Below are 24753 nucleotides of genomic sequence, written 5' to 3' on the forward strand. Positions count from 1 at the left end.
GGTCAACATATGAAATAACATGTGTGTGTGTAAGAAATTGAAATGCGACCCCTTTGGCCAAAATGAATTAAAAAAATAAAAATAAAAATACGTATATAGAGACATACTGTAATAACTTGAAGTAAATAATGAATTAAAAAAAAACAATTACAAACAAAAAATGAAATAAATACAAAAATAACTAAAAGCAGTCTTTTTCTCACAATGTGTCGACTTTTTTCTTATAAAATTGGGAACAATTTCTCATATTCTTTCTGTTTCTGTAATATTGCAATATTTTCTCATAAAATTATTACGTTTTTATGTCAAAGTATTACTTTTTCATGCAAAATGGTGACTTTTGTCATATAAAATTCTGACTTTTTATCACAATATTTTTGTTGTTCTTGTAAAACGGTGACATTTTTTGAGTAAAATTCAAGTAAAATTCCGATTATTATTATGATATTGCCAAAAATTGGAAGTTTTCTTTTTCAAATTGTGACTTTTGTCGAGTAAAATTACAACTCTTTCCATAAAATTGCCAAAATGTTAAGCTTTTCCAGTAAAATTCCAACTTTTATCATTATATTGCACAAATGTTCAGTTTTTTTTGTAAAATGTTGACTTGCGTTGAGTAATATTATGACTTTTATTATAATACTGCCAAAATTCTAAATTTTTCTTGTGAAATTGTGCCTTTTTTTCTAGTGATATTCCAACTCATTTTTCACAACAAGCTTTTTTATATTGGCATAGTATGTATTTATTATTAATGTTGTAAATACAAATCTTTATATATCTAGAAAGGGCGGTCCTAAAGAGGGAGGCATTCGGAGGTCTCAAGAAGGTAATAAATAAAAGAATGTGTGTGTGTGTGTGTTCTTGTATTCCTACCCTTCTTGAGACATCAACAAGGAAAAGTACCGTCCATATGAGGAGGTGTGAACAAGTTAGGACATAAATCATGGTCCCAATTCAGAAAACCATTGCATCTAATAGAGAATGTCTCATTTGCGCCCCTGGTGGTGAAATCTATCAAAATTAGTGTGGTCCCAAAAAGGAGGGATATTTTTTCAAATTGACTGTGTGTCGGTTTTAAAAGTGCTCCCCCTCTGGTCAACATATGAAATAACAAGTGTGTGTAAGAAATTGAAATGTGACCCCTTTGGCCAAAATTAATTAAAAAAATAAAAATAAATATGTATATAAAGACATACTGTAATAACTTGAAGTAAATAATGAATTTAAAAAAAACAATTACAAACAAAAAATGAAATAAATACAAAAATAACTAAAAGCAGTCTTTTTCTCACAATGTGTCGACTTTTTTCTTATAAAATTGGGAACAATTTCTCATATTCTTTCTGTTTCTGTAATATTGCAATATTTTCTCATAAAATTATTACTTTTTTAAGTCAAAGTATTACTTTTTAATGCAAAATGGTGACATCTGTCATATAAAATTCTGACTTTTTATCACAATATTGCCCTTTTTTTTTTGTTCTTGTAAAACGGTGATATTTTTTGAGTAAAATGATGACTTTTGTCATCATTTTGCCAAGTAAAATTCAGATTTTTATTATGATATTGCCAAAATTGTAAAGTTTTCTTATAAAATTGTGACTTTTTTCGAGTAAAATTACGACTCTTTTCATGAAATTGCCAAAATGTTAAGCTTTCCTAGTAAAATTGAGACTGTTATTGAGTAAAATTCCAACTTTTATCATAATATTGCACAGTTTTTTTACTTGCGTTGAGTAACATTACGACTTTTATTATAATACTGCCAAAATTCTAAGTTTGTCTTGTGAAATTGTGACTTTTTTTGAGTAAAATTATGACTTTTGTCATCATTTTGCCAAATAAAATTCCGATTATTGTTATGATATTGCCAAAATTTTGAAGTTTTCTTTTTTTCAAATTGTGACTCTTTCCATAAAATTGCCAAATTGTTAAGCTTTTCCAGTAAAATTCCAACTTTTATCATAATATTGCACAAATGTTCAGTTTTTCTTGTAAAATGTTGACTTGCGACTTTTATTATAATACTGCCAAAATTCTAAATTTTTCTTGTGAAATTGTGCCTTTTTTTTCTTGTGAAATTCAAACTAATTTTTCACAACAAGCTTTCTTATATCTGCATAGTATGCATATATTATTAATGTTGTAAATACACATCCTAAAGAGGTAGGCATTTATCGGAGGTCTCAAGAAGGTAACAAATACAAGAATGTGTGTGTGTGTGTGTGTGTGTGTGTGTGTGTGTGTGTGTGTGTGTGTGTGTGTGTGTGTGTGTGTGTGTGTGTGCGTGTGTGTGTGTGTGTGTGTGTGTGTGCACACAAGCTAGTTAGTGGGACACAAGCACAGGCATGATGCTTCACACAGCCTCATCTTGGCTTATGTAACAACCACTGACCATCATCCTCAAAGCAAATGCTTGGGGAGGTGGGGGGAGAAGAGAAAGACACTACCGGTCCCACTAGAGTCCCTCCCCCACCTTTTCTAGCCGTTTAATCCCAGGATGTGTGTGTGTGTGTGTGTGTGTGTGTGTGTGTGTGTGTGTGTGTGTGTGTGTGTGTGTGTGTGTGTGTGTGTGTGTTGGGGGCGGGGGGGGAAGCAAATGTGAAAAATCCCAGGGATTTATGCAGTAATCTGTGGCCCGAAGATTTTTTATAGCCTGGGATGAGCCAGCAAATGGAGAAGAAAAATCAGGTGTTATAAAAAACAACAATAACTTGACATCAGAATCCCACTGCTGAGGCAAAATAAGAAGCTAGAATGTTCTTCTGTAAAGGAGATATGACATAAATGATCCCATGGAACGTAACAGGAATATTATATTATAGTGCATCCAGAAAGTATTCACGGCGCTTCACGTTTTTCCACGTTTTGTTGTGTCCAGAATGGAATTGATGCATTTTTGTCCTCAAAATTCCACACACAATTCCCCCACAATGACAATGTAGAAAGGTGTTGGTAAAACTAATGTGTGTTTGACAATCTGGTGGTCAAAAGACTTGAGGCTGTATTTTCTGCCAAAGGTGCATCAACTAAGTGTTGAGCAAAGGCTGGGAATACTTTTTTATTTTTTTTTATTTTTTATAAATTAGCATAAATAAAAGTTAAAAAAACACTACACTACTCGATACACTACATGACACACTACACTACATGATACACTACACTACTCGATACACTACATGACACACTACACTACATGATACACTACATGACACACTACACTACTCGATACTCTACATGATACACTACACTACATGATAAACTACACTACATGACACACTACATGACACACTACACTACTCGATACACTACATGACACACTACATGACACACTACACTACATGATACACTACATGACACACTACACTACTCGATACACTACATGACACACTACATGACACACTACACTACATGATACACTACATGACACACTACACTACTCGATACACTACATGACACACTACACTACATGATACACTACATGACACACTACACTACTCGATACTCTACATGATACACTACACTACATGATAAACTACACTACATGACACACTACATGACACACTACACTACTCGATACACTACATGATACACTACACTACATGATAAACTACACTACATGATACACTACATGATAAACTACACTACATGATACACTACACTACATGATACACTACATGGTACACTACACTACTCGATACACTACATGACACACTACACTACTTGATACACTACATGATACACTACATGATACACTACACTACATGGTGCACTATACTACATGATACACTATACTACATGATACAATAGACTACTTGATACACTACAGTATATGATACACTACACTACATGATACACTACACTACACTACAGGATACACTACATGATACAATACACTACATGATACACTACAATACATAATACACTACATTACATGATACACTACACTAAATGATACACTACACTACATGATACACTACACTACATGATACACAACATGGTACACTACACGATACACAACATAGTGCACAACATGATACACTACACTACTCAATACACTACATGACACACTACATGATACACTACATGACACACTACACTACATGATACACTACACTACTCGATACACTACATGACACACTACACTACATGATACACTACATGACACACTACACTACATGATACACTACACTACTCGATACTCTACATGATACACTACACTACATGATAAACTACACTACATGACACACTACATGACACACTACACTACTCGATACACTACATGATACACTACACTACATGATAAACTACACTACATGATACACTACATGATAAACTACACTACATGATACACTACACTACATGATACACTACATGGTACACTACACTACTCGATACACTACATGATACACTACATGATACACTACACTACATGGTGCACTATACTACATGATACACTATACTACATGATACAATACACTACTTGATACACTACAGTATATGATACACTACACTACATGATACACTACATGATACAATACACTACATGATACACTACAATACATAATACACTATATTACATGATACACTACACTACATGATACACTACATTACATGATACACTACACTACATGATACATGATACACAACATGGTACACTACATGATACACAGCATAGTACACAACATGATACACTACACTACTCAATACACTACATGATACACTACACGACTTGATACACTACATGACACACTACACTACATGATACACTTAATGACACACTACACTACATGATACATTACACTACACTGCACTTCATGATACACTGTATGATACACTACACAATACAACACATGATACACTACACTGCACTACATAATACACTATACTACATGATACATTACATGATACACTACATGATACACTACACAATACAACACATGATACACTACACAATACACTATACTACATAATACACTGTATGATACACTACATGAGACACTACACAATACAACACATGATACACTACACTACACTTCATGATACACTACATAATACACTACACTACATGATACACTGTATGATACACTACATGATACACTATACTACATGATACACTGTATGATACACTACATGATACACTACACAATACACTATACTACATGATACACTACACAATACAACACATGATACACTACACTACACTGCACTTCATGATACACTACACAATACACTATACTACATAATACACTGTATGATACACTACATGATACACTACACAATACAACACATGATACACTACACTACACTTCATGATACACTACATAATACACTATACTACATGATACACTGTATGATACACTGCATTATACACTACACAATACACTATACAACATGATACACTGTAGGATACACTACATGATACACTACATGATACACTACACTACTCAATACACTACATGATACACTACATGACTTGATACACTACATGACACATTACACTACATGATACACTTAATGACACACTACACTACATGATACACTACACTACACTGCACTTCATAATACACTATACTACATGATACACTACATAATACACTATACTACATGATACACTACACAATACAACACATGATACACTACACTACACTGCACTTTATAATTTAGTACATAATACACTATACTACATGATACACTGTATGATACACTACATGATACACTATACTACATGATACACTGTATGATACACTAAGTGATACACTACACAATACAACACATGATACACTACACTACACTTCATGATACACTACATAATACACTATACTACATCATACACTATATGATACACTACATGATACACTACATAATACACTATACTACATGGTACACTGTATGATACACTACATGATACACTACATAATACACTACACTACATGATACACTACATAATACACTATACTAACACTACATAATACACTATACTACATGATACACTGTATGATACACTACATGATACACTACACAATACAAGACATGATACACTACACTACACTGCATTTCATGATACACTACACAATACACTATACTACATGATACACTGAATGATACACTACATGATACACTACATAGTATACTACATGATTCAACATAGTACTCAATACACTACATGATACACTACACGACTTGATACACTACATGACACACTACACTACATGATACACTTAATGACACACTACACTACATGACACACGACACTACATGATACACTTAATGACACACTACACTACATGATACACTACACTACACTGTACTTCATGATACACTATACTACATGATACACTACATGATACACTACATAATACACTATACTACATGACACACTACACTACAGTGCACTTCATAATACACTACATAATACACTATACTACATGATACACTACATAATACACTATACTACATGATACACTGTATGATGCACTACATAATACACTATAATACATGATACACTGTATGATACACTACATAATACACTATACTACATGATACACTGTATGATACACTACATAATACACTATACTACATGATACACTGTATGATACACTACATGATACACTACATAATACACTATAATACATGATACTTGGTATGATACACTACATGATACACTACATAATACACTATACTACATGATACACTACATGATACACTACATGATACACTACACAATACACTATACTACATGATACACTGTATGATACACTACATGATACACTACATAATACACTAAACTACATGATACTTGGTATGATACACTACATGATACACTACATAATACACTATACTACATGATACACTACATGATACACTGTATGATACACTACATGATACACTACACAATACAATACATGATAAACTACACTTTACTGCATGTTACACTACCTGATACACTACATGATACAATTCACTACACGATACACTACACTACATGATACACTGTATGACACACACACACACCATGACACACAACATGTGCACGATGGCGATGAGGACAGTGATGGCGGGCGCCCTTCCAGATGACATCACTGCTGTGCACTAACGAGGGGAGGTGTGTGCTGGCTAATCCACATGTTACTGATACTTCAACTCCATCAGATAATATGCTTTTATTGACAAATTACTTTACACACACACACACACACACACACACACACACACACACACACACACACACACACACACACACACACACACACACACACACACACTGTAGCTGTAACTTAGTCAACTTCTCATTGAAGCAGCCATCATTTCAAAGAACATTTTACCACTTCTAGTTTGTACTTTTTAGTTGTTTTTTTTGTGGGGTTTTTTTATTGAAATTTTTTTTCCCCTGCAGGTTTAAAAAGCGGTGAGGATGTGTGACGGCGCTGCAAGTAAATAAAGAGTCAAAGCTGCGAGTGTAGCAGCTTGTCTACATGTCCGTGTCTTCAAGCGCTCTTTGCATTATTTAAAGTCAGATTTCATTTCATGTTCACCACTATTTTTAGAACCTGCTACAAAAATAACAGAAGCACAGGCACGCTAGGTTGAGTGTGTGTGTGTGTGTGTGTGTGCGCACGTGTGTGTGTGTGTGTGTGGCGGAGGAAAATGACACAAAAATAATAGAAACATACATAATCTGTTCCAGGGTCAAACTGTTGCCGCCATAAAATGGTTATTAAATGTACAAGCAATGTTTGAACTGTCATGCAGGTGTAAAAATAAGCCATTCAAGAGACTATTCAAAGCAAAATTTCAAAATAAAACGACACATTTTCTCTCGCTCTTTTCATCGCCAGGTTGTCGTGTGAACACCGAGAGAGAAAAAATATGATACTGCCGTATATTTACCGTTGACTTTGGTCGTCTGAAATACACTATATTGCCAAAAGTGTTTGGCCACCCAACCAAATGATCAGAATCAGGTGTCCTAATCACTTGGCACGGTGTATAAAATCAAGTCCCAAAAGGGACAAGCGGTAGAAAATGGATGGACGGATGGGCCGCTCTCAGTGATTTCCAGCGTGGAACTGTCATAGGATGCCACCTGTGCAACAAACCCAGTCGAGAAATTTCCTCGCTTCTTAATATTCCAAAGTCAACTTTATTATAAGGAAAGTGAAGAGTTTGGGAACAACAGCAACTCAGGAACCAAGTGACAGAGAGGGGTCAGCGGATGCTGAAGCGCATAGTGCGAAGCCTTTCTGCACAGTCAGTTGCTCCAAACTTCATGTGACCTTCCAATTAGCCCACGTACAGTACGCAGAGAGCTTCATGGAATGGGTTTCCATGGCCGAGCAGCTGCATCTAAGCCATACATCACCAAGTCCAATGCAAAACGTGGGATGCAGTGGTGTAAAGCATGTCGCCACTGGACTCTAGAGCAGTGGAGACCCGTTCTCTGGACTGATGAATAATGCTTTTCCAGTCTGGGTTTGGAGGTTGTCAGGAGAACGCTACATTTCGGACTGCATTGTGCCGAGTGTGAAATTTGGTGGAGGAGGAATTATGGTGTGGGGTTGTTTTTCAGGAGTTGGGCTCCAGTGAAAGGAACTTTGAATGCTCCAGGATACCAAAACATTCTGGACAATTCCATGGGATGGCACTTCAAGTTCATATGTGAGTCAAGGCAGGTGGCCAAATACTTTTGACAATATAGTGTATATTTACGGTAAATAACTTGAATTTATTTTTTAATTTAAAGCAAACTCAATGAAAATATATCAATACAAAACATATTAACATTACAAAATTCACAGCGCTTCACTTTTTCCACATTTTGTTATGTTACACCCGTATTCCAAAATGGAATAAATTCATTTTTGTTCTCAGAATTCTACACAAAACACCCCATAAATTACCTTTTTTTTTTTTTTTTTTTTTTTTTGCAAATTTATTAAAAATAAAAATAAAACAATCACATAGCTTTTGTTCAATACTTTGTTGGTGCACTTTTAGCAGCAATTGCAGACTCAAGCCTTTTTGAATATAATGCCAGGATGTCTCTGTACAGTGCTGCATTCATCTTTCCCTCTATCCTAAATAGTCTCCCACTTCTTGCCGCTGAAAAACATCCCCACGGCATTTAAAAAAAAAGAATCAGAACGTAAAAATAAAATCAGAACGTAATGAATTTACTACGGGTGAAGTAATAATAATAATCTTTACAATATTTATTTAAATAACTTTACAACACAATCATAATGCAATAAAAAGTGTCGAAAATTAGGTAAAGTATATTATTTGGGGGAAAAGCCAATTTAACGAAAATATTATTCTGTCATTAACAAGTTTTACATTTACAAAAATAATGAGGAATAAAACTTAACCCTTGTTGTAATTTTACAGGAATAAAATGGCAAGGTAGAAATGTTAAGATTGTAACGTTAGAATAATGTCGTAACGTTGCAAAAAATGTAGTCCAAGTCACACTGAGACAAAATTATATTTTGATTGTTTTATTTAATTCATAAAAAAAATATAACATTTAGAGAATTAAGTTGTAATGGTACGAAAAAAATATCTTATTCCTAAAAAACAACAACATATTATTAATAAAAAATAAATAAATTTAATATTTTACACCTTATATTATTTTATCCCGCAAATAACGGGACATGTGGGAAGAAGTTTGATTAAAAGAGTTACTAGTTGTTTTTATTTCATGTGATCAATAGTCAGAAGTAGGTAGAGTACCCAAAAAAATATACTCAAGTAAGAGTACTGTTAATTTAGAATAATATGACTCAAGTGAAAGTAAAAAGTAGTCATCAAAATAATTACTCGAGTAAGAGTAAGTAAGTGTTATGTAACAAAAGCTTCTCAAGTATTGAGTAACTTGTGAGTAAATTCTGATGTATTTAGTAGCTATTTTTCAATGGTTATTGGACTACAATTGTAGTGCGTATGTGTGTATATATGTGTGTGTAAAACATAACATTTATTTGCAATATAATTCAACATGTTTTCTTTGTTGGAAGTAGAATTCCCGTAACATGTGAACATTTCTACTGACACAGATGACAGCACATGATATAATTTTATTTTTACTAGTTTGAAAGTAACCATTGAATATTTGTGCTGTCTGTCTGACATCATCTCATGTTTTTTACAGTCAGTACATTTCTATGCACTAAAGTAGTCTGATTTGTCAAATATTTCAGTTACCTCTATTTTCACACCTAAATGTGTTCTAGTTTCCATGCCCTTATCTCTAATGCAGGGGTGTCAAACTCATTTTAGATCGGGGGCCACATGGAGAAAAATCTACTCCCAAGCGGGCCGGACTGGTAAAATCACGGCACGATAACTTAAAAATAAAGACAACTTCAGATTGTTTTCTTTGTTTAAAAATAGAACAAGCCCATTCTGAAATTGTACAAATCATAATGTTTTTTTTCCACACTTACATGTTGCGGTTAATAGTATTCTATATTTATTTGTCGTTATTTATATTTTCAGAATAAATGATGTGATAATGTTCACCAGTCAACTCACTGGTGTTAATTTTCAATCTATCAAGATAAAATTACAGGATGTTTTTTATGTAGTTTGATCACTTTCCTCGACGGATGCACTAACATCATGTGGTTTATTTTGTACATATGTAGCATCATCTACAAAGACACAAATAATTGCTATTGTGACATCTAGTGGACACATTTAGAACAGCTTTTTCTTTCATTCAAAAATTTCAGGTTTATTTTTATACTTAGCAAACTCATCCCGCGGGCCGGATAAAACCTGTTTGCGGCCCTGATCCGGCCCTCGGTCCGTACGTTTGACACCCCTGCTTTAATGTGACTGATGCCCATACGCAGTCTGCCTCTCGTACACTAGGGGGCGATTGTGGTCATTTTAGTTCATTTAGCCATGTTGGGTATAAATACAGTAGAAGAAGAGGATGCTACACGCTATTATAACAGATAAGTACAACTTTACGCTGCTTTTTGATGTTGTTGATAATGTTTTAGTGTGCTTAAATGACACGTGTGGTTATTAGGATCATCAGAGACGTAGAAAAAGATCGCTTTTTTTAGTCAACTGTTTTAGGAGGTTTCTGCTTAGCAGTTGTCTCAAACAGCCGGGATGTGCTGACGTTAGGGTGACCATTTCCATGACACCAAAAAGGAGGACATTATGCGGCATATCAATAAATTACTATGGTGTACATATAGGACTCTGGTATACTCTTATTTATAGTACAATTTTGAGTGGTTTAAAGATGATGTTTGTGTGGCTGAATAGGAAAAAATATTATAGTCAAGTGTTTGTTTACAGTATTTGTATTTATTCAATACATTGTGGTGTTCAAAAAGTGACCACTGAGATTAATCTTTTCAAGTGCAGAGTACCACAAAGCATAACATGTGTGGACTTAAATGTAGTTAACATATATAATTAAAAAAAAATGCCACAAAAATGTTTCCACATCAACATCAAGGCTGCTTGCTGCATATCTGGTTGCGTTATGCAGAATATGGGCCAAACAGTTTGCAGGGAGCACATCTTTTTGGCTCAGTTTCAGCTTCTGATACACTGTTATGTTTGCCACAATTGACACTGGCATTGTCTGCTGCATATGCAGACATGTTTTTCACCTCTAAGCCAGACATCTCAAGTTTTGCCAGCAGCTGGTTTGTTATGGCTTCTGACGTTTCGTTGCTGTCACTATAAAAATCCAACAGGACATGTTGGATGCCTTCATCAAAGTGAAAATACCTTACCACAATGGGAAAACACTTGTTTGTTCCTTTATATGAGGCGTCGGTTGCTACGGAAAAGGGTAGGTTGTTTTCTTTTATGTAGTCGGTATGTTCCTGTACCGAATAGTGAGCGATGACGTTCTCGCACAATGCCTTGGCTTTTGTTCGGCCACAGGCCATCCCTTTAGCTGTGGGATAGTCACTGAAAATCTCCCGGTCCACTTTCATGCCGCAGTCTAAACTTCTGTAGGACTGGTGATGCTTTACAGCAGTGGTTCTCAACCTTTTTTCAGTGATGTACCCCCTGTGAACATTTTTTTAATTCAAGTGCCCCCTAATCAGAGCAAAGCATTTTTGGTTGAAAAAAAGAGATAAAGAAGTAAAATACAGCACTATGTCATCAGTTTCTGATTTATTAAATTGTATAACAGTGCAAAATATTGCTCATTTGTAGTGGTCTTTCTTAAACTATTTGGAAAAAAATATGTAAAATAACTAAAAACTTGTTGAAAAATAAACAAGTGATTCAATTATAAATGAAAATTTCTACACATAGAAGTAATCATCAACTTAAAGTGCCCTCTTTGGGGATTGTAATAGAGATCCATCTGGATTCAGGAACTTAATTCTAAACATTTCTTCACAAAAAAAGAAATCTTTAACATCAATATTTATGGAACATGTCTACAAAAAATCTAGCTGTCAACACTGAATATTGCATTGTTGCATTTCTTTTCACACTTCTTTTTGACAGACATTTTAGTGAGGGTCAAACCATCATGGCATGGGGGGAAACTCTGGCTTTATGGTAATGAATGGAATAGCCGACTTAATTTGATGTTCAGTTTATGAACTTACATTACATTACATACCCCCAGGGTACCATTTGAGAACCACTGCTTTACAGCATGGTACACCTTGCACAGCTCCGCAGCAGTTATCTTGTCATCCAGGGGCGACGAAACTTCATGAAAAAATGTCCTCATTGAAGAGGTACCTGCCGCATGTTTATTACTTTTATGTTTATCCGTAACCGCATGCCGTTCAATTGCAGCTTTCCCCTGACTACTTACGTCGACATCACATCGACAAAGTGTGCAGAAGCCATGGAATGAGTCTCGACTGCTTTTCGTTATAAATTCGTGCTCTTTTATCCATTCAGAATTAAACGAGGTCTTGCGTTTTGGCATGATGCTAACTTTCTGTCAATATTATGCCGCAGCATAATATTGTTTACATAATTGTTTACCTTTTTAACCAATGATAAGCAGATTTGTATCCGACACCGCTCTTAGCCAATCATTTGATACGTTACTGCGTTGGGGGCATTTTTTACGGTCTTTGATTGGCTATCGCGCTGCAGCCCAGCAAAGATGAAAAAACTCTGCTCTTCAAGCCTAGTGCCTCAAAAAGGAGGACAAATACGTGTCCGGCTTGAAGCTGCGCCGGACGCCGGACAGGGCATTAAAAATCCGGACTGTCCGGCCTAAATCCGGACACCTGGTCACCCTAGCTGACGTAATTAAAGTGTCTTCTTTGGGAACATTCTGACACCTATTCAACAAGTAAGTAGGTCTCTATTTGATCGTTTATTTAAAAAATACTGACCTATTTCGGCTTCCTATAGCTGTACTTGTAGCTTGTTTGATTGGTGAAATGGTTTCAAACGTTACTATCGCTGACAAAAGAATATATCTGCAAGCCTTAATCCGGGGGTCAGCAACCTTTTTGGACCTCTTTCAGAAACCCACTGTCAGTAACTACAGTACCGTAGGTCGCTACATCTGCAAGTGCAAGTTAAACCTCTACTATGCAAAGCGAAAGCTATTTATCAACAACACCCAGAAACGCCGCTGGCTTTGCTTGGCCCGAGCTCATCTAAGATGGACGTAAAAGTGTTCTGTGGTCTTACGGGTTTTTGAAAACTGTGGATGTTGTGTCCTCCGGAACAAAGAGGAAAAGAACCATCCGGATTGTTATAGGCGCAAAGTTGAAAAGTCAGCATCTGTGATGGAATGCGGGTGTATTAGTGCCCAAGGCATGGGTAAGTTACACATCTATGAAGGCACAATTAATGCTGATAGGTACATACAGGTTTTGGAGCAACATATGTTGCCATCCAAGCAACGTTGTCACGGACGCACCTGCTTATTTCAGCAAGACAATGCCAAGCCACGCTGACCTCGTCTTACAAGATCTAGTCTTTTTTGAAATATCCTTCTTGAAAATGCCCTTGCAACTATATATCTGCCACCTAATCAAGGTTTTGCTCTGCGTCTTTGTTGGCTAAAAAAGTGACTACCGCTGATTTCCCCGCTGGCCGGGTATGGCTCCGGTGCCACTTTCTGCTTTCGTAAATCACAACTTATGATTGGATACTTGGGAGTGACAAGTGAGTACGTTCAACGTAAGGCTACCTAGATGGGCTACTGTCAACAACTGGTGATGTGATCGCAACTGTCTGTTAACTGAACGTCTTTTGATCGTTTACACCGCTAATGTTGGTTCAGAAGGCCTCCGGCAGAATTCATACAGCGCTGGCAACAAGCGAGCTGATTTCTGATTGGATAAAAGCTCTAACTTAAAAACAGCAACACTGGAGCCTATTAGGACATGAAGAGAATATGATGAATACTTTTATACATTTATGAAACGTAAATAAAAAATAAAATGAACTTTTATTAATTTATGATCATGATTCATGTTAGGCCAGCAGAGAAGGCTTTGCTGGCGGTGACGGCTCACCACTGGGTAATACTAATCATCGGGAGTTTTGCCGCCGTCATCATTATTACAGTTTATCGTTACAGCTCTACAATCCCGACAGTAGTTGTGATTGGATAGATTCCTAACTTGTGCCACCTGCCTAAAGACAAGATTAAATATGATTGGATTTTGTCTGTGTCAATTATGTTCCGTCTCGTTTTTATTTGTCGACTAAATTGTCAATTAATTTCGTCTTTGTTTTGGATTCTTTATTGTCCTATTCTAGTCAGGGGAAAATAGGTTGTTGACGATAACTACTTTTAGTCAACGGAATTAACACTGATGTTGATAATCGTAAAACTTTTTTGTTAGTTACCACACTGCGATAAAAGTCACAGCATGGTGATACTGCTCATTTCCTGGAGAAGCAGCTAGCGGGCTGATTGCTAGCTTGCAGCTACTACATTGATCGCAAGCTGGCATCTAACACGTTGTTCACTAGCTAGTACGTTGATCACTAGCTAGGAGATAGCCAGCGCCTTGATTGCTTGCTAACAGATAGCTAGCGCGTTGATCGCTAGCTAGCAGAAAGCTAGCAAAACAAGTAGCCAGGTTTACGATTTGCGTGTGTGCTTATCGCTAGCTACCAGCTAGTGCATTTATCGTTAGCTAGAAGCTAACGCGTTTGTCACTGGCTAATAGCTAGCGTCGCTAATCCTGTGTATAAGTACTTTTTGAGCACATTTAACAGTATCGTGATAATAATCAATAAATAATAATGAATTACATTTGTAACGCACTTTACATTTGTTAAAATCTCAAAGTGCTTCAAAGTATAAAAAAAAAAAAAAAAAAAAAAAAAATAAAAATAGAAAGTTAGAATATATAATACAAAGTTAAAAGAGAAATTAAATCATGACACACACTAGATAACAAGCAGTGATAATAATAATAATGGATTTTATTTGTAAAAAATTTAAAATTTAAATTAAAATAAACAAATTTTTTATAAAAAAATTAAAATAGAAAGTTAGAATATATAATGAAAAATTTGAAATAGAAATTAAATCATGACACACACTAGATAACCACTAGATAAAACAGAAACATAGATAAAAATAGAAATAAAAGCATGAAAGCACTAGATAAAAACAGATAGGCAAGCAGTGTATAATAATGATGACCATGTTAATTTTTGGAAACCATAACCGTCATATAATTTTCATATCGTTACACAAATATTAACAAACAATATTAAACAAATAAAGACCTGTTAACAGAAAATGAGAGGTGTAATTATTTGGGTTTTTTTTATTTTGTTTTTGTGAACAGTTAGCTCATGAATAAGATTATTATTAAATAAATACATTTTGAATAAATAACTACTGACAATAAATAAATGGCTGGTGAATTTAAACATTTACTAAATTATTGTCCCAAATTAATTTAATACATGTAGAGCTAATAACAAATTAATAAATACTTAATAAATAAAACCAAAAAAGCAAATAAATAAATAGTACAATCAATAAAATACATAATAAGCAATAATAATAATAATAATAATAATAATGGATTTTATTTGTAAAAGCACTTTACATTGAGCAAACAACCTCAAAGTGCTACAGTGTATTAAAAAATAAAAAGATAATAAAAAATAAAATAAAAACTAGAACAACCTAATAGCTAGAACTAGCACGCATATATGTAAAAAAAAAAAAAAAAAAAAAAAGGCTATTAATTTATATTAATGATATTAATAAATAGGTAAATGAATATATCAACAAATAAATAATTATGTATCCAAATAAATAGTTCATTGACTATGTTGGTAAATATAACAATTGTACTCCTGATAGTGTATATATAAATAATTTGCATAGAGCCCGCTACAGGTAGGTGAGTGCCGTCGCCATGGCAACGACATAGATGCCCTCCTCCTTATAACAAGCCCGAGTGTTCCAGCGTGATTGGGAAGATGTTCTTTTCAGGTCACATGCTGACATATCGCCGCTTCCAATGTTGGCGAAGGTCTTCTTGCACGCTGAGCTGCAAAAACCAAACAGTTTTGTTGTTTTTTTTTAGTTTTTCTTGGCGCGCAAGAAGCTTGGAAACAAAGCTTGTCAGTCAGCAAGGGCGGCGTGGAGTCGTTAATCTCATGCATATTTAATGAGGGGATATTAAAAACGTGTTTACGCCGCTATTTTTAGAAGTCTTCCTTCGGTCGGCACGTGAGGCTGGCGAATGTCAGCAGACGGCTGCAAATAATAAATAATAACGCCGCGCAACGCGGGAAATGTCAGATGTGACCGAGTATTTCCCTCCAAATGTTGTCAGCATGATTAGCGTCAGACTCGGAGGTGAAACGTCGGCCTTTCGCCTCGCAGGCACGAGAAGACGCTCGCTTATTTAGCTTTGACGCTCTCGTTCCTCCGGTGTGAGGATGATCGGGGGAATGCTGCTGCTATTTTTAGAACAGTCCAGTCACGTGATATGAACACTGTCAAAAATGTATAATAATTACGGTATATGACACTTAAATAGTACTCAGTATAGTACTTTTTGTGTAAAGTCTGACTTCATTTTGAATGCAAAACTGGTTTAAAATGGCTACAGGACAATATAAACACATGACTTTGTGTGACTGCCCCCAGTGGACAAACTGGTCCATTGCAAACCTTTACCATAATTGTCAAAAAGTACAAAAAATGACTTGTTGTACAAAACAACCAGTATAAATGAAAGTGTGCACTGAAAAATATGAGTTTGTGTATGAAATCCTACTAAATTGTGACAGAACAGGAAAATATAAACAATATTTGTTCCTTGACTGCCCCCAGTGGACAAACCAATCCATTACATACCTTTACCATGTTTGTCAAAATGTACAAAGAAATGACTTGATGTACAAAACAACCAGAATAAGTGAAAATGTGCACTGAAAAATATGACTTTGTGTATAAAATCCTACTAAATTGTGAAAGAACAGGAAAATATAAACAATATTTGTTCCTTGACTGCCCCCAGTGGACAAACCAGTCCTTTACAATACTTTACCATATGTCAAAACGTACAAAGAAATTACTTGTTGTACAAAATAATCCATGGAAATACACATTTGTACTAAAAAATATTAGTTTGTGTATGAAATCCTACTATATTGTGAAAGAAAAGGACAATAAAAACACAGGATTTTGTGTGACTTCCCCCAGTGGACAAACCAGTCTATTACATCAAAACGTGCAAAAAGAAATTACTTGCTGTACAAAATAACCTAATTAAATTAAAGTGTGCACTAAAAGATATGAGTTTGTGTATGAAATCCGACTAAATTGTGAAAGAACAATATAAGCACATTATTTGTGTGACTGCCCCCAGTGGAAAAACAGTCCATCACATCAAAACGTACATATAAATTACATATCGTACAAAGTAACTCAAATAAATGAAAGTGTACACTGAAAAATAAGAATTTTTGTAAGACATCCTTCTAAATTGTGAAACCACAAGACAATATAAACATTATTTTTCCCTTGACTGCCCCTGGTGGACAAACCAATCCGTTACAAACGTTTACCCTATTTGTCAAAATGTACAAAAAAAATATTGTTGTACAAAATAACCCAAGTAAATAAAAATGTGCACTAAAGAATATTAGTCCTTGTATGAAATCCGACTAAATTGCGAAAGAACAGGAAAATATTAACACATGATTTTGTGATACTGCCCCCAGTGGACAAACCAGTCCATTACATCAAAATGTGCACCAAGAAAACCCCCAAAAAACCTTGTCTTATAACCCAAATAAATAAAAATGTGCACTAAAAATATTAGTTTTTGTATGAGATCCTACTAAATTGTGAAAGAACACGACAATATAAACAATAAAAAGCATATTGACTGCCCCCAGTGGACAAACGAGTCCATTACATCAAAATGTGCAAATAAATGACTTGTTGTTCAAAGTAACTCAAGTAAATGAAATTGTGCACTGACAAATATTAGTTTGTGTATGAAAGCCTACTAAATTGTGAAACCACTCGACAATATAAACATTAGTTTTCCATTGACTGCCCCCGGTGGACAAACAAAAAGAGCATGACAATATAAACACATTAATTTGTGTGACTGCCCCCAGTGGAAAAAACTAAAGCATATTGACTGCCCCCGGTGGACAAACCAACTCATTACAAAATGTTTATAGTTTATACATGCACTGAAATACTTTTTGGACCAAATCGTACAGTTAGTATAGTACTTTTTGTATGAAGTCTGATTGAAATGTGCATGATTTGTCTCTTGACTGGACAAACCATTACCTTACAGACCTTTTAAAATCAGCCGAATTGTAAAATAAATACACTTAATTACTTTGTGTACTTAATCATACAGTTACAATAGTACTTCTTGTATAAAGTCTGATTAAAATGTACTTGATTTGTCTCTTGACTGCCCCCATTGGACAGACCAATACATTACAGACCTTTTAAAGTCAGCCGAATTATATAATAAATACACTTAATTACTTTGTGTTGCCCCTTTTTTGGCGTGAAAATTCCCCCCTGTTTTGGCAAGAAGGTTCCCCATTTTTGTTGTGAAAGTTCACTTTTTTTTGGCGTGAAAGTTCCCCCCTTCTTAGTGTAAAAGTTGCCTTTTTTGGCGAGAAAGTTCCCCATTTTTTGGTGTGAAAGTTGCCTTTTTTGGTGAGAAAGTTCCCCATTTTTTGGTGTGAAAGTTACCTTATTTTGGTGTGAAAGTTCCCCCTTTTTTAGTGTGAAAGTTCCCCATTTTTGGCGTAAAAAATCCCTGTATTTTGGCGTAAAAGTTCCCCCTGTTTTGGCAAGAATGTTCTCCATTTTTGGTGTGAAAGTTCCCTTTTTTTGGCGTGAAAATTCCCCATTTTGGGCGTAAAAGTTCCCCGTTTTTTGGTGTGAATGTTGCCCTTTTTTGGCGTGAAAATTCCCCCTGTTTTGGCAAGAAGGTTCCCCATTTTTGGTGTGAAAGTTCCCTTTTTTTGGCGTGAAATTTACCCATTTTTGGTGTGAAAGTTCCCTTTTTTGGCGTGAAAGTTCCCCATTTTTGGTGTGAAAGTTCTCCATTTTGGGCGCTAATGTTCCTCGTAATTTGGCGTGAAAGTCCCCCCTTTTTTAGTGTGAATGTTGCTTTTTTTGGCAAGAAAGTTCCCCCTTTTTTGGCAAGAAAGTTCCCCTTTTTTTGGCGTGAAAGTTCCCTTTTTTTGGTGTGAAAGTTGCCCCTTTTTTGGCGTGAATATTCACTCTTTTTTGGCAAGAAAGTTCCCCATTTTTGGCGTGAAAGTTCCCTTTTGGGCATAAAAGTTCCCCGTTTTTTAGTGTGAAGTTCCCTTTTTTGGTGTGAAAGTTGCCCCTTTTTTGGCGTGAAATTCCCCCTGTTTTGGCAAGAAAGTTCCCCATTTTTGGTGTGAAAGTTCCCTTTTTTTGGCGTGAAAGTTCTCCATTTGGCGTGAAAGTTCCCCCTTTCTTAGTGCAAAAGTTACCTTTTTGGCGAGAAAGTTCCCCATTTTTTGGTGTGAAAGTTCCCTTATTTTGGCGTGTAAGTTCCCCCTGTTTTGGCAAGAAAGTTCTCCATTTTTGGTGTGAAAGGTCCCTTTTTTTGGCGTGAAAATTCCCCATTTTGGGCGTAAAAGTTCCCTTTTTTTGGCGTGAAAATTCCCCAATTTGGGCGTAAAAGTTCTCCGTTTTTTGGTGTGAAAATTGCCCTTTTTTGGCGTGAAAGTTTCCCATTTTTTGGTGTGAAAGTTCTCCATTTTGGGTGCAAATGTTCTCCGTATTTTGGCGTGAAAGTTCCCCCTTTTTTAGTGTGAAAGTTGCCTTTTTTGGCAAGAAAGTTCCCCGTTTTTTGGTGTGAAAGTTCCCTTTTTTTGGTGTGAAAGTTCCCCCTTTTTTGGCGTGAAAATTCACTCTTTTTTGGCAAGAAAGTTCCCAATTTTTGGGCGTAAAAGTTCCCCCTGTTTTGGCAAGAAAGTTCCCCATTTTTGGGCGTAAAAGTTCCCCGTTTTTTGTGTACATAATAAATACACTTAATTACTTTGTGTACTTAATCATACAGTTACAATAGTACTTTTTGTATGAAGTTCGACTACAATGTGATATAAAAAGAGTTTTTCTGCCCCCAGTGGACAAACCAAGTCATTACAAATGAAGGCAGCCTTCGCTACTCCAATAAACAGTCAGTAGTAATGTGATGGTGTTTTAGTTGCAACGTGAATGTGTTTAAACGGCGTCCTGGGGGACAGAATAAAGGCAAGTAAACAGTTCCGCCCTTGACTGCCCCCGGTGGACCGCGGTGGTGTGGCGGCGTGTCACCTTGCGATGGCGGCTCATGCTGACTCGGTCCCTGGCGGTCGCGGCCGATGAAGTAGCGGAAAGCAAGAGCGTCGCCCCGGAACGTCTTGTTGGTACACGGGCTCTTCAAACATGGTGCCGACAGGAACGTGGTTTCCCCGCCGAGCAGGGAGACGTCAGCGCTAACGATTAGTGATGGCGCTGCTGTGCTGCTTCCCACTTGGATGCAAGCTCACAGCTCGGATGAGATTAACGGCTAAATGTGTGAGCAATAAAACCACGCCAATATTTGGAAGATAGAACTTTCTATGATTGAGTATATTCTGCCAATGTTTGGCCTAAATCCATCCACTCTCTCTCCTTTCTTATTTCTTTTTTCCTTCCTGTCAGTCTTATCGCAGCGCCTCTGGCTTTCTTTTCTGCGGGGCGTCGATGGGCGCCGTGATGCCCAGATGATTGACAGGCCGAGTTAACGCTCACACACTAATCATCACGGCATCAACGCTCGCCTGATTTCATCAGAAAACTGTAAAAAAATACTTTTTTTTTCTTCTTCTGCCGGATGCTGTCATAATATCACACATACATATAATACATAATATATATATCTATAACACACGTACTGTATACACAATATCACACATTTAAAGTTAAAGTACCCATGATAGTCACACACACACCGGGTGTGGCAAAATTATTTTCTGCATTTGACCCATCACCCTTGATCACCTCCCGGGAGGTGAGGGGAGCTGTGAGCAGCAGCCGTGGCCGCGCCCGGGAATCATTTTTGGTGATTTAACCCCCAATTCCAACCCTTGATGCTGAGTGCCAAGCAGGGAGGTAATGGGTCCCATTTTTATAGTCTTTGGTATGACTCGGTTTACTGACCATTTAAACAACACCTTTGATTCATTAACATGCTAAAACTAATATGTTTCCATTTAAGTTCAAATAAATGTAAACATGTTTCATAATTCTTTTGTATTTTTAATGAATGATATTGTTCAAATTAATGAAAAACTGACACCATTTTATTAAAAATAAAAGTATTAAATAAAAACATACTAAATACAAATAATTAAATTCATACAGATGTATATGTTGACATATTTCTAATTGTATCGTTAAAATTAATGAGAAAGTGAAAACATTTAATTAAACATAAAAGTATTAAATAAAAATATATTCAATACGAATACAATTTTTATTTTAATAGAGATTAAAATTCTGACATATTCCTAATTGCATTGTTAAAAAAAAATAAAAAGTGAAAACATTTTATTAAAACTAAAAGTCGTAAATATATAAATACAAACAAATATGGTAAAAAAAAAAAAAAAGTATTAATTATTATGGGACGGCGTGGCGCAGTGGGAGAGTGGCCGTGCGCAACCCGAGGGTCCCTGGTTCAATCCCCACCTCGTACCAACCTCGTCATGTCCGTTGTGTCCTGAGCAAGACACTTCACCCTTGCTCCTGATGGGTGCTGGTTAGCGCCTTGCATGGCAGCTCCCTCCATCAGTGTGTGAATGTGTGTGTGAATGGGTAAATGTGGAAGTAGTGTCAAAGCGCTTTGAGTACCTTGAAGGTAGAAAAGCGCTATACAAGTACAACCCATTTATCATTTATCATTTATTTATTATTAATTTATTGAAAAATAAAAGAAGTAAATATGAGAAAGTTTTTGGTGGGAAAGACAATCAATCAATCAATCAATCAATGTTTATTTATATAGCCCTAAATCACAAGTGTCTCAAAGGGCTGCACAAGCCACAACGACGAAAGTTCCCCATTTTTGGTGTGAAAGTTCCCTTTTTTTGGTGTGAAAGTTCCCCATTTTTGGGCGTAAAAGTTCCCAATTTTTGGGCGTAAAAGAGTTCCCCTTCTTTGGCGAGAAAGTTGCCCATTTTTTGTGTGAAAGTTCTCTTTTTTGGAGTGAAAGTTCCCCCTTTTTTGGTGAGAGAATTCACTCTTCTTTGGCAAGAAAGTTCCCCTTTTTTGGGCGTAAAAGTTCCCCTTTTTTGGCGAGAAAGTTCCCCATTTTTGGTGTGAAAGTTACTTTTTTTGGCGTGAAAGTTCCCCCTTTTTTGGTGTGAAAATTCACTCTTTTTTGGCAAAAAAGTTCCCTATTTTTGGGCGTAAAAGTTGCCCCTTTTTTAGCGTGAAAATTCCCCCGGTTTTGGCAAGAAAGTTTCCCATTTTTTGATGTGAAAGCTCCTCATTTTTGGTGTGAAAGTTCCCTTTTTTTGGCGTGAAAGTTCCTCATTTTTTGGCGTGAAAGTTCCCAATTTTGGCCGTAAAAGTTCCCCGTTTTTTGGCGTGAAAGTTCCCCCTTTTTTTGTGTGAAGGTTGCCCCTTTTTTGGCGTGAAAAATACCCCTGTTTAGGCAAGAAAATTCCCCATTTTTGACGTGAAAGTTCCGTTTTTTGGCGTGAAAGTTACCCATTTTTTGGCGTGAAAGTTCTCCATTTTGGGCGTAAAGATTTTTTTGTGTGAAAGTTCCCTTTTTTTGGCGTGAAAATTCCCCCTTTTTTTAGTGTGAAAGTTCCCCATTCAGGGCATAACAATTCCTCGTATTTTGGCGTGAAAGTTCCCCCTGTTTTGGCAAGAAAGTTTCCCATTTTTGGTGTGAAAGTTCCCTTTTTTTGGCGTAAAAGTGCTCCATTTTTTGGCGTAAAAGTGCTCCATTTTTTGGCGTGAAAGTTCTCCATTTTGTATTTTAGCGTGAAAGTTCCCCCTTTTTTAGTGTGAAAGTTTCCTTTTTTGGTGAGAAAGTTCCCCATTTTTTGGTGGGAAAGTTCCCTTTTTTTGGTGTAAAAGTTGCCCCTTTTTTGGTGTGAAAATTCCCCCTGTTTTGGCGTGAAAGTTCCCTTTTTTTGGTGTCAAAGTTCCCCATGTATATATATATATATATATATATATATATATATATATATATATATATATATATATATATATATATATGTATATATATATATATATATAAATGATAAATGATAAATGGGTTGTACTTGTATAGCGCTTTTCTACCTTCAAGGTACTCAAAGCGCTTTGACACTACTTCCACATTTACCCATTCACACACACATTCACACACTGATGGAGGGAGCTGCCATGCAAGGCGCTAACCAGCACCCATCAGGAGCAAGGGTGAAGTGTCTTGCTCAGGACACAACGGACATGACGAGGTTGGTACTAGGTGGGGATTGAACCAGGGGCCCTCGGGTCGCGCACGGCCATTCTTCCACTGCGCCACGCCGTCCCCGATATATGTATATATATATATATGTATATATATATATATATATATATGTATATGTATATATATATATGTATATGTATATATATATATATATATATATATATGTATATATATATATATATATATATGTATATATATATATATATATATATATATATATATATATATATATATATATATATATATGTATGTATATATATATATATATATATAAATATATGTAAATACATTTGTATCTGTATATGTGTATATATATATATATATATATATATATATATATATATATATATATATATATATATATATATATATATATATATATATATATATATGTATTAGAGATGCGCGGTTTGCGGGCACAACCGCGGAGTCCGCGGATTATCCGCGGATCGGGCGGATGAAATTAAAAAAAAATTAGATTTTATCCGCGGGTCGGGTCGGGCGGTTGAAAAAAAAAAAAAAAAGATTTTAAATAGATTCAGGCGGGTGGCAGTTAAACCAATTCGGAAATATATATACATAGTTAAATGTTGTTACCCACATACGAAAAACGAGCAGGCACCTGCAGCATATGCCACAACAGAAGAAAAAAAAAAAAGAAGAGATGGACACTTTTACGGAGCGGAGAAGGGACGCCTCGCCGGGGTCCGGGACCGAGGCCCCTGCCCCCGAGAGGGCCCCACCGGGAGCCGTAGCTGAGGCGATCCGCGAGAAG

The sequence above is a fragment of the Nerophis lumbriciformis genome, linkage group LG25 (assembly GCF_033978685.3).
Source record: "Nerophis lumbriciformis linkage group LG25, RoL_Nlum_v2.1, whole genome shotgun sequence".
Taxonomy (NCBI): domain Eukaryota; kingdom Metazoa; phylum Chordata; class Actinopteri; order Syngnathiformes; family Syngnathidae; genus Nerophis; species Nerophis lumbriciformis.